The sequence below is a fragment of the Cucumis melo genome, chromosome 2 (assembly GCF_025177605.1).
Source record: "Cucumis melo cultivar AY chromosome 2, USDA_Cmelo_AY_1.0, whole genome shotgun sequence".
NCBI classification, from domain to species: domain Eukaryota; kingdom Viridiplantae; phylum Streptophyta; class Magnoliopsida; order Cucurbitales; family Cucurbitaceae; genus Cucumis; species Cucumis melo.
Genome location: NC_066858.1, coordinates 20,438,184 through 20,450,366, shown reverse-complemented (window position 1 = coordinate 20,450,366; position 12,183 = coordinate 20,438,184). Strand labels below are relative to the sequence as shown.

The following is a 12,183-nucleotide window of genomic DNA, read 5'->3' as shown; positions in this document are numbered from 1 at the left end:
AACTATGGTGTTTGTAACAACTATACTTCTAAATTTGTAATTTGATCCATCATTATTGTCGAACTATATGGTTTATTATAATTACAAATCTTCTATTTCCTTCGATTTATCATTTTATGATTTGTTAATTATTGGTTGAAATCAACTATTCCTATGTAAGTATTTTATTAATATTTTCTTTAAATTAAAATAATTGATTTTTTTCATCAATGTTTTAATCGTCGATTTCAAATATTTTTTATTGCAACAATAAACCAAACCAATGGAAACGGATATGTACTGTTTGATATGCAAATTAAAGAAAAGCTGAAAAGATATGTCTGACAATGTCTTCAAGCCTCTTTTGGTAATCTCTTCTTTAAGGAAGACGACGTCACCCGACTTTGTCTGAATGACCTGGATTGATCTGACCATGCAACTACTGCTGATTCTCCGGGATAGGATGCATCCAGGGACTTACTTTCGGCTTCCCCGCCATCAATTGCTCAAGCATTCTATCTCGTTGATTCTGTTGGTCGCAGTAAGAATTCCTGATCGTAAACAATCTTCGCTAACTGCGTTGGCCTGCGGTTGGTCACGCCGCTTCAGTCACCTGTCATCTTCATCACCTCCCCTTCAATCGAAGATTACCTAAATTGACGATTACATTGATAGACTGGATTGGAAGACAAATTCTTTTTTTTTTTTAATTGCTAAACTAAACCAAATCGAATGTGTGTATTTATATTAGAAAATAAATCCTAACAATTAATATTAATTATATTCAATATTAATTATATATTATGGTGCATTTATATTTGTTATTTAGAAAAAGGACTAATAATTATTATAGACATCGTAGGTTTGGTATCGAGAAAAGTGTTAACAAAAGATGTCTAATTTTAATCTATAAAATAAAGAAATTATATAGACCCAATTCTGGTATGAAAATAGCAAAATTGCTCAATCCAGAATATTTAGAACAAAACAAAGAATAGTCAAAATAACACATGAAAGTCAATGGTATGGGTTATTTATTTATAAAACCGATTAATTTAATTTAGTTCTCTTCGTTGCTCTCAAATTAAAAAAGTGAAACCAACTTTTAATCGTATCTAAACCTATATCAATAATATACGATATGTTGATATTTGAATTTTGTAACTTACATTAAAACATCACTAATGAAGTATAAAATATAATTTTAGTAATTTTAATAAAATTTTATTTTTTTTTCATTACTTCTATTCATTTGGTTGATTTTCTTTTTAAACTCTAAAGTGGTCATTCGCGAATAGACTTTTCTTTCTCTTTCGTTATAGTTAGTGATCTTTTGGGGAGGGGGTTTAATAGTCCTACATGTGTTGCATGTTACTATAAGGATAATACTTAAAAAGTGTATTTCAAGCATCGTCTATTTTTATGTTTTTTTTTTTCACCACACATCTAAAATATTTTTTAAAAAAGAAAAATAAATTGCTATATAGCAAGTTATGATGGAACATTTTAACAGAATACATGTAGATGATCTTTAATAGACATTAGATATTTTTTTTAGAATATTTTAATATTTTTCATGCGAATTGCAAAAAATTATATATAAAAATGGGTGAGGTCTCAAACGCAGTCAAATATTATAAACTTGATACATTATTTATGTTCTTAGAAAATAATTTTATTTTCATTTCCTTTTCATATTTTACATATAATATAATTTCTCAATATATATTTGTACATAATATCTTTCTCATATCTTTCAAATTAGATAGAATTGTAATATTTTGATTATTGTATTTTTATTTCGTAAGAATTCTATTCTCCATTCTTAATTCTTGCAATTCAATACTTTCTGTTGCTCCAATTTGTGTGATGATGCACAATTGCTCCAATCCCCCATACTTTCTGTTGCCTTCAACACACACAGCATTTCATCATCATCATCATCATCATCATCATCATCATCATCATCATCATCATCATCATCATGCTTTCAACCTCTCCCTTTTCATCCATTATTTCCTTTAATATTTTTTTCAATTTCTCCATATTTCAAATATTTGTGCTATCTTCCCCAATTTTATTTTATTATTTATTATTATACTTTTATTATTATTATTATTATTATTATTATTATTATTATTATTATTTATAACTATTATACTTATACTTAGCTTGATTAACAAGCTACTTTTGCAAATCATCCCAAATATTCTTTTAAATTATGGTTGATTTTAGATCAAAGATATACTAATAATATCAAACATTAATGATAGAAGTGACAGAGTCTAAAAAATAATAAGATATAGGTGAAGAATACCATCTTAAAACGAAAATACTTCTACAAGAGAGGATTGACTTGAACAATGTCCAATTCAATCAAATAAACAGCAAATAACATGTTCCCTTACATGGCTCAACTCAAAGCACATGATTGTCCAGGTCAACCCTAGCCAAATGTCAAATTATGTTCTAGTGAGTTAAATCATTATCTAACATCAACTATGAAATTGACTGATAGAACCAAGATTTGAATGGTTCTTAGTTAACTTGAAATTATTCTAATAATATAATTTCATACAAGAGGACGAAAATTCATATTATAAAAAATTGAAAAGTAAAGAAACTGCAAATATGTAGATACAATATATTAATTAATTATAAAAATTTAAAATTACTTTCAAAATCATAAATACTATAAAGTTATTTAAAAAAAAAAAAACAGATATTTTTTATATAATTTTGGAAGAGGTATTTTCATGGAAAGGAGTATTTGACATGGAATTTTGAAACATTATTATGAGATAAATTGAAAAAGACTATCATATTATATATGACAGACTCAAAGAGTGTAAAATCAATTTGGTTTAGTTTGAAAAATTTGGAATTGGATAAAAAGAAAAGAGAGAGTACGGGAGGGGGTAGGACTGTCATTTGAGAAAGTGGAACAAATAAGGAGAGGAAAAAATGGAAGAAAATAGAACGGAAAATGTGGAAGGGCGCAAGAGGTGGAGGATAAAACGGAGAAGAAATTACTAATTTTGTCCTTTTCACATTACGACATGTCGTCTCCTCTTCCACCTAATCCTTAGGCAATAACCATTGTATTCTACCCATATGCAAATGCATTTTACACTCCTCATTTCTTTTTTTAAAAAAAGAGAGAATGAATGTTTTAAAAAAGAGTTCAATCAACAAAAAGTTTCAGAAAATGGAGAGAATAGCTCAAAGTCAAGAGACAATGGAGTTCTTAATAAGGGCGTACATCAATCGAATTAGAAGTAAATCAAGGACTAATCCAAAGACCTTGAATCAGTAAAAATTGAACTCTGTCAGTTAAACGTCCATGGACCAACTCAACCCGACCCGACCTAACTTCCTGGTTAGGTCACCAAGTTGCTTTTTTTTTTTCATAATTTAGAATATTTTTCATTCTTTCCTTTTCTACTAAAATTGAAATTTGCACTAAACAAATGTCATATTTATGTAAATGATCTAAATATGTTATATTAATTTTTAAAAAATTTTATAATCAAACAAACAAGTGAAGTCCAAGTGTTTTTTACCTCAAATAAATGAAACCTAAATTTGTGTAAAATGCATGACTACATACAAATCCATTCAAAATAAGAAATGAAAAACATTCAAAAGTATTCTAGGCAAAGTTTAAGTCTACATTCAAATTCATTCGTTATAATAATAATTATTATTATTCATATTACTACTCTACTAGTAAATGGGTTTTTTAAAAAAAAAATATAAAAGACCAGTAAAATATTTACACTCTATAGAATAATTTTGAAAACGAAAAAAGTTCACATGGACAGTGTATATCGCCATCTACCAAAGAAGGTAAGTAGCAAGGATATGGCTAACACGCGAGGAGGAGCTTGGAGACAAACTCCACCTTGGTGAGATAACTTCCATCATTTATGTCTCCAAAGGAGAACAAGTATGGGTATTAGGTGTCTAGAGGTTGTCACCCTTAAATGAGAAGCTCTATAAGTCTTGTAAGTGAAGCGTTCTAGGTATAACTAGTTTAAGACAGCTTGGTCATTTGGATCCCGAGAGGTGAGCAAGTGTGACGTTTGAAGACACCAAGAGGTGCTCGCCTTCGTCATAAGCTGGTCAACTTAGTTATATCGCATCAAGATTCTCTTATTGCTTAATCGCCTGGTAATGCACAGACTTTCCTTCACCCCCTTCTTTTATACAAGTTAGTTCACAATTTCATCTCGCATCCATCTTAATTTTTCTTTACAGATTCTCTAGTGTAGATAAGTAGACAGAGTTAAATTTACATTCTTTCACACTGTATAGGTTATTCATTTTATATTGCCTAAACCCCTAGTGAATCCTAGATCTAAGTTTTGATATCAATTCTCTGTGTTCAACTCTGGATCACTCATATAAACCTATTGTTTCGCTCACACTTGGACAAGCAACAGAAAAATTTGCACTCAACGAGGACTTAGAAGTTACATGATGAAGAGATACATAGAGAGTATCTATGCAATGACCATGATTAATGACTCTTCAAGTAGATTTAAATACCAACGTAAGCAACAACATGATTCTCTTAAGCTCCAAAGCTAAATTAGCTGGCAACAAGTCTAAGTTTTTGGTACCGTTGGGTTGGCACGACAAGCAGTCGTCTCTACTAATTTGGAGAAATCAATCCACTATGCACAAGCTATTATAGGAGTACGAATATCCTCTCGTAATCCTTCTTCAAATCGCTTGCACCTTTCATCCTCATCCTCAATCACACTAGTGGCGTACTTAGATAGTTCTCTATACTTCTTCTTATATTCAGCAATAGTCATTGAGCTCTTAGTGAGCTTCAAGAACCTTACACAGTAACAACCTCCACCCAATCCAACCCAGTGAGTGGAAAATTTTTAGAAGTAAAAGCTCGTAAAACATGCTCTAAAAAATGTGTAAATATGCATCGATAATGAAATAATAATTAAAACGTTATCATCACATAATACTATAAATCAAAAGTAATGCCTACAAACCTGTACTCAATCCAACCATGGTAGAATATTAAATAAATGACCCAAAATAGTCCACACGTGACCCATATCCACATGGAAAAACAGAACCAAACTGAGCTCATGCATATTTAGTACCTTCTACAGTAACAACCTTGATTCAACCATGCTCATATGTGCACATAGACCCACCGACCATCGGTTAGCTATTCTAAAATTCAAATCTAGCATTAAAATATAATATGTAATGTTAAAATCAAGCATAAACTTAATGGGTATTCCAAATGACCTAAAAAGACAACCTCGAACCTTGAGAATCTTACTCTAAGTGGTGGATTTGAAAGAAACATGGACACCGTGGCTAACTTGATCTTCGGTTGGTTGGGTGATGGCGTGACATTTTAAGATATGGTACAAGGTAAGCAGGACAACAATGGCACGGTGGCAATGATGGTGTTCACGGGACGTCAATGAGCGGATGTGCAACTTAGCAATGGTGATGGAGAGGGATGGTGAGCGGAAGAGAATGACAGAGAGATAGGGAGAGATGACAACGAGAGGAAGGAGCCGATGAAGGGAAAAGATTCGAGAAGAGGGGTTACGTGCTCGAAAGAATTTCCCGATTTCTTTCTTTTTAAAAAAGTAATAATAAATAGAAAATGACCATAATGCCCCTTCCTTCAAATTAAACTCACTTTTTACCCTTATCTTCATTCTTTTTGAATACCTAATAAAGTTTCCAAATCATTACCAAAATAAAATTGATTCTAAAATTTTCTCATCAAAATGATTCAACCCATAAAGAATTTACAATTGGATTCTACTTGTTTTTCACAACTTAGGAAAAATTAATATAATTAAAAGGAGAATAAAATGAGAGCTTACATCTACGGCCCTTGACTTGGGTGTCGCGACACTTCGTGTTTTTATGGGTATTGCCTTCAAGTGCCATCCTTTGGTATTGTGGCGCTTTTCTTTTGATTATTTAAAAAATGCCACTCTAACGTTTCTTGGTCCGTTCTTGCTTGCTTTAGCTTCACTTTGAGTGATTTTCATTGTGTTGGGCTCGTTGTGATGTCTAGATCAATATTTCCTATAAAATAGGAGATCTATTGAACAAGTAATTAAATAGAGGATAGTTAAGTTACAAAAAGTAAGTCAAATATAGCCCCAACAACTAAATGAAAGCGCAAAACATACCCAACTAAAACTATAACATTTTGAAACTCATAAAAAATTTATATTAAAATAAAAGAGTTAGTGGAGAAGTATATGATTGTTTATTTCCATACTTTATAAAAATGTATATTCCATACAATGAACAAAAAGATCTTATGACAATGTCTAGCTTTGATTAACTAAAGGTCCTAATTATCATTCCATGAACCAACCTTAACGACAAAAAAGTAATCATCAATGTAACTAGAAATCTAATGAATAATACACAACAAAAGAAGAGATGTGATAGCCCAAAAGAGGGTTAATTAGGTGGGAGAGACGTGAAATTATGTTTCATTCCTAAAAAGGAGTTTTTCTATTTGGTAATTCATTTCCTTGGACAATTATACTTCCCATCATTGTCCAACACTCCTCCTCCTCCTCATATATCAATTACATTTCCCAACGTCACTTCATATTTACCTCTTCTATCTTAAGTGAGCCATATTTTGGTCAATGTCTAACCACTTTTAAACTCAACTTCCTAACTAATTTCATGAAAAAAAACACTTACACCACTATTATTCAAGATATATACACTTGGTGATCGAACGCACATTTATAACCTAACACGTCATGTCAATTTCTTTTATGAACCACACATTATTCTTAAATGTTACTGCTATCATATTTGTAGTGTACGATGAAAATTAGGTAGTATGGAAAATTCTCCCTTACTCTGTAGTATTAAATAAATTCTCATATGTTTTGCATCCTCCAAATTATCCTATAATAGTTTGTCATGCAGCAAACTATTCCTTTATATATTTTTAAATGTTATTTTTGTTGCCTGGTTAGTTTAAAGGAAAATGCACACATTTATTTAAGAAACGCAAGCAAACCAAAATTATTGACAAATATAGCACAATAATTCGGTGTAGTCATGGCTCTACCTATTTGTGCCTATATCCCATTCGTTTATCACATGGTAATAAATTAATAATCTAACTTTTTTTTTTTGTAAAATGTAAAAAGTTCTTAAAATAACAGTTACTAATTAGATAACTCGTGGACTACACAAAGGTATTTATAGCCTAGGCTAGGCTACATCCTTTGCAAAATAATAGCAAAATTGAGATATCCAAACTTTCATAGTCAATCATCGACATACTATATCACTGGCAGTAGTCTACTGACCGGTAAACTACCTCATTGATAGAATTTGCTTTATTTTAAAATTTTGTAATGGACTTGATTATTAACATTAAAAATATTACTCATTACCTTTATCCTTCTATGATCCTTCTATGTATATTAGTTGGGCTGCACCTAAAGATTTATTTTTTATGTTTTCCTACAAATTTTTTATGAAGGCATATTTATAAACTAAGTTGGGACCGAGAAAATAGTTGTAAATTGGCCAACATGCAAGTATTTTGTCTTATTATGAGTTTATAAATATGCCTTCACAGCCCTTTTTATTTTTCCCATACTTTGGCAAAAGACTATCCCTTTGTAGATTTTTAAGATTTGAAATGATGGTTGTTGTTATAATTTTCCTTGCTCTTCTGTTAAAGAAGCACGCCTTGACTGCTGCTGCTGGTGGATTGACGTTTGATATCGTCAATCTTGGAGCCAAGCCGGATGGTAAGACCGATGCCTCTCATGCGTTGCAGTCTGCATGGGCTCGTGCATGCTCCTCTACAGTTGCGTCTACCGTTTATGTGCCCAAAGGAAGATTCTACGTTCAAAGTGGTAACTTTATTGGACCTTGTAACTATAATTCTATCACCTTTCTCATCAACGGCACACTTGTGGCTTCTTCGAATTTTAAGGTTCTGGCCAAATCAAGAACCTGGATTTCTTTCTCACGTATAAATGCACTTTCCATTTATGGTGGCATTCTTGATGGCCAAGGAACTACCTTGTGGGCTTGCAAAAACTCAGGGATCAACACTTGCTCTCTTGGCGCAACAGTATGCAAATTTAAATAAAATTTGAATATTCCTTTTTAGGGTTTTATCTATCATTAATAATAATCAATGTTGTTTTGTTTGTTTTCTAATTTCCAGACGTTGGAAGTTTCAGATTCACAGAATATATTGATCAATGGATTATCTTCAGTTAACAGCCAAATGTATCACATTGTTGTGTATGACTGTCAAGACGTGAAGATTCAAGGAGTGAAAGTCTTAGCTGCCAGCAATAGCCCCAACACTGATGGCATTCATGTGGAGAGATCATCAAATGTTACCATTCTCAATTCAAACATTCGCACCGGGGACGACTGCATCTCAATTGGCCCTGGGACTTCCCATTTATGGATGGAAAGACTTGCATGTGGACCTGGACATGGAATCAGGTAAGCTATAGGGATAAATGACAAAAAAAAAAAAAAAAAAAAAAATCAAATGAGTGTCTCTCATAATAATCCTTTATACTTGATTTTTAAGAGGTATTCTTACAAATTTTAATTAAATTGTAAATAACATTTTACGGGTGTTAATGTTATCTTTGCACTTACAATGACAAAGTGAGTGGGAATGTGAAATTTGTGTTGTAGCATTGGGAGTTTGGGGAAATGGTGGGAAGAGGCTGGAGTGGAAAATGTGACATTAAAAAACAGCTCATTTCAACGGAACAATGAATGGAGTGAGGATTAAATCTTGGGGAAGGCCCAGCAATGGGTTTGCAAAGAACATTCTTTTTCAACACATTGTTTTTGACAATGTCAACAACCCTCTCATCATTGATCAAAATTACTGCCCACATAACCAAGGCTGCCCCGGTCAGGTAACCATTTCCTCATTCATTCCGATCATAAATGTTCAAACCATATATCAAAAGAAATTTAATGCATTCTTTAATTCTTTATCAAATTCTTAAATCATAATTTTTTGGTGAAAATTTTTTATTTTTCTTATTTAAATATTTTGTTTATGTTAGAGGTAACATACATGATAGTGCATAAACATATCGGATCCAAGTATTACTTATATATATTATATATATGTATGAATGTATGGTGTTAATTTTTAAAAAAAAATCACGTGTTAAGAAATATAATATATAATTGTACAAAATTATAAATGTAATTAACTACTCGTCTTTAAATTTAGATGTTTATGGACTTTATTATACGTTATAAAAGTTTTCAAAAACTGAATTGTAACTCAACTTTATTTTATGCTTCAAAGTTTCCATTCAAGATTATTTCAAGATATTAAAAACAATTCCACCTCATGTAATAGTAATTACTTTTACTACATAACTTCAAAATTAGTTGTTTACTATAATTTGCTTCAAAGTTTTTTTTGGAGATTTCATTTTCTTTCTTTCTTTTCCATCGTTATTATTTCAAACTGTTGTAACAGTAATATATATACATATAATATGAATATATTAGGCTTCTGGAGGTAAAGATTAGTAATGTAAGATATGAAGACATCCATGGAACGTCAGCTACTGAAGTAGGTATAAACTTTGAGTGTAGCCCTGCAAGGCCATGCAACGAAATAAGATTGAAAGATGTAAAGTTGATATTCAAGGATCAAATTGCCCAAGCATCGTGTGAATATGCAACAGGAACTACCTTAGGGTCTAGTTCAACCTTCTAATTGCTTAGTATAGCAAATGTAATTCACTTTAGGTTCAACAATATCAGTATTGGGCATTGAATGTAATTTTCATATCTAGAATTGGAAAGATGTAAGGTGTTAGAATCAATTCCTCACTATATTCATTTTGACCAAAATAAGCTTTAAAATAATATATGAGGTCTATGTCACTTATGTATCTTATCATTACCTTCTCATGTTTTATATACTTTTAAATGTCTAAATTATACTACGCTTCATTTAATTATTTCGATAAATTCTAATTTTGAGCCTTCGTTAGTTTGAGGAACTAATGAATTTTTTATCAAATTTAGTAAATCTAAAAGCCTCGATTAAGTACGCTTGTTTGCTTGAACCGTTACTATATCACTTTCACAAAGTTACTTGAATTTTTGATAGCTTTATTAGGATCAATCTAACGGGGAATCTAATAGAAAATTAATCAATTAAAACAACAATAGTACGCAAAAAGCGAGTTGAACTATTTTAACGTAGATAAATTATTCAAGACGGGAAGTATAAGCAACAATACTTGTAGATTCAACTCAAAATCTTCACAACAATAAAAAATAATCAATCTTTTCTCCAAGTCCCTGTTTTAGCATCACTAATGTAGCATTGCTCATTTCAACACATAAAAAATCTAATGGGGGTGAGCATACAAATATGTACGAGTAAGTTAGCCCACATTTAAATGACCATCAAACAACATACAAAGCAATCACGAAATACACAACTATACCAATTGTACACATGCTCTCTATACAAGAACGACAAAAAATATCAATTACAACTTACTAAACTTGTGAATTATCCTCTGCTAATGATAATAATCAACCTCGTTAATTCTTATCCTTGAGTCTATTTTTCTTTGAACGAATCTTCCAACACTGCCTACCCTCACTCGTTTAATTCCTTGCATTTTACTTTTGCACTATTTATTTCTGTTTATTGTTTGATTAATAAAATCAACCCCATGTTACCAATGAATCCAATTTTTTATTTTGTTCCCACTGGCCCACAAGCTTGTAAGGGTTCAAAATATATCATTTTGAATCAGATCTTGGAAGCTTATGATTTAACCAATATAGACTGAAAATTGTGTTAGTAATTATATAATATGAAAAAGCATATAGCATTTTGCACATCTGAAGGACATCCTAGAAGTTGAATGATTTTAAAAAAAGAAAATAAGATAATGACTTTGTACATTGTGATTGGATACAAAAATAAAGAAAAAAGATCTAATGAAAAACAAAAAACTATAATTAAATTAGGGAGTCATTCCTATGGAGGCCTTAGCACTCCTCACTGTATCCTTTTAGAAAACCGTGACCATATTTTAGATCTTAATAAATATTTGAAATAATGTCTTACTTTATCCCTTATTCTTCCATTATTTGAAATCATGATTTCATAAATTAAGTGAAAACATTCTATCAATTAAGTCATACTAGAATGTTGAAAAAAAAATCTACATCTCAAATTTCTCAAATTCGTCACATGGTTTAGTCTTTTAGTGATAGATAAAAAAATATCACCACACCACAAAATATAAATCATTGGAAGTCAAGAATAAACAACGTCCACCACAACAAACTGTAAAACTACAAAATGGAAGTTTGGGATAAACCAACAATACCACGATAATGAAACAAAGATGTAATTGTTATATGTGGTTCACGTATGCACATACGTTTGCATACGTTTGCTAATGAATGATCATTTGGATATGTCATTTATTTTTAAAAATTATTTACTTTCTCACATAACTTTGTAATGTAATTCAACATTTTGTGTTGACTTGAACCATTAAATAAATAGAAAAGACGTTATTTGACTCAATAACTCAAAATTCAATGGAGGAAAATAATTTCTCAAAACTATTCAAGCATGTCTTTAAAATCATTCTAAGAGGCTATGGACACAAAAGAAAATAAAACAAAACCAATTAATTTCCATATGTAGATATAGTGTAATTTTCAACATAGAGTCTAAAAATCTAAATAATAAGAATAAGAATAAGTATAAGCACTAGTAAAGAAAATCATAAACAATGATCGTGTATCTCAAACAAGAAAGTCTAAATCCTACTAATCCACTACCTATCCATCTCTATATCGGTAAAAGAAGGTAGATGACATACATTTCAACTCGATATTCCACCTAGTTCATGATAACACACTCCTTTACTGTAACAACTCAAGCATCAGTCTCAGGTAGTAATTCAAGTAATGTTTTCACACAGAGGCATAACAAAGCAAAATTCCAAACCATAAGCAAGTAATTGGATTCCAAATTACGAATAGAAAACAAAGCAAGTTGAATTCAGGAGAAGAAACTTAGAACCAAACAAACAATAGATCTATATCACTAATTAACCAAGTTAAACAACAAATACAACCAAGTTACAATACCAAAAAACTGAAACAAGA

The 12,183-nt window shown here is 31.0% G+C and overlaps 1 long non-coding RNA gene and 1 pseudogene across 2 annotated transcripts; one reads left to right on the top strand and one right to left on the bottom strand.

Moving 5' to 3' along the window:
• Positions 1-3,801: 3,801 nt before the first annotated feature.
• On the bottom strand, positions 3,802-6,054 carry LOC127148085 (uncharacterized). Its single transcript, XR_007818710.1, has 3 exons — positions 5,859-6,054; positions 5,283-5,700; positions 3,802-5,197 (listed from the first exon to the last, which is right to left on the bottom strand). It is a non-coding gene; the product is annotated as an uncharacterized LOC127148085 (long non-coding RNA).
• A 1,534-nt stretch (positions 6,055-7,588) lies between these two features.
• LOC127148084 (polygalacturonase-like) lies at positions 7,589-9,995 on the top strand (annotated as a pseudogene). The gene is made up of 4 exons (XR_007818709.1): positions 7,589-8,107; positions 8,204-8,493; positions 8,695-8,924; positions 9,548-9,995. The product of XR_007818709.1 is annotated as a polygalacturonase-like (transcript).
• The last annotated feature ends 2,188 nt before the right edge of the window (positions 9,996-12,183 follow it).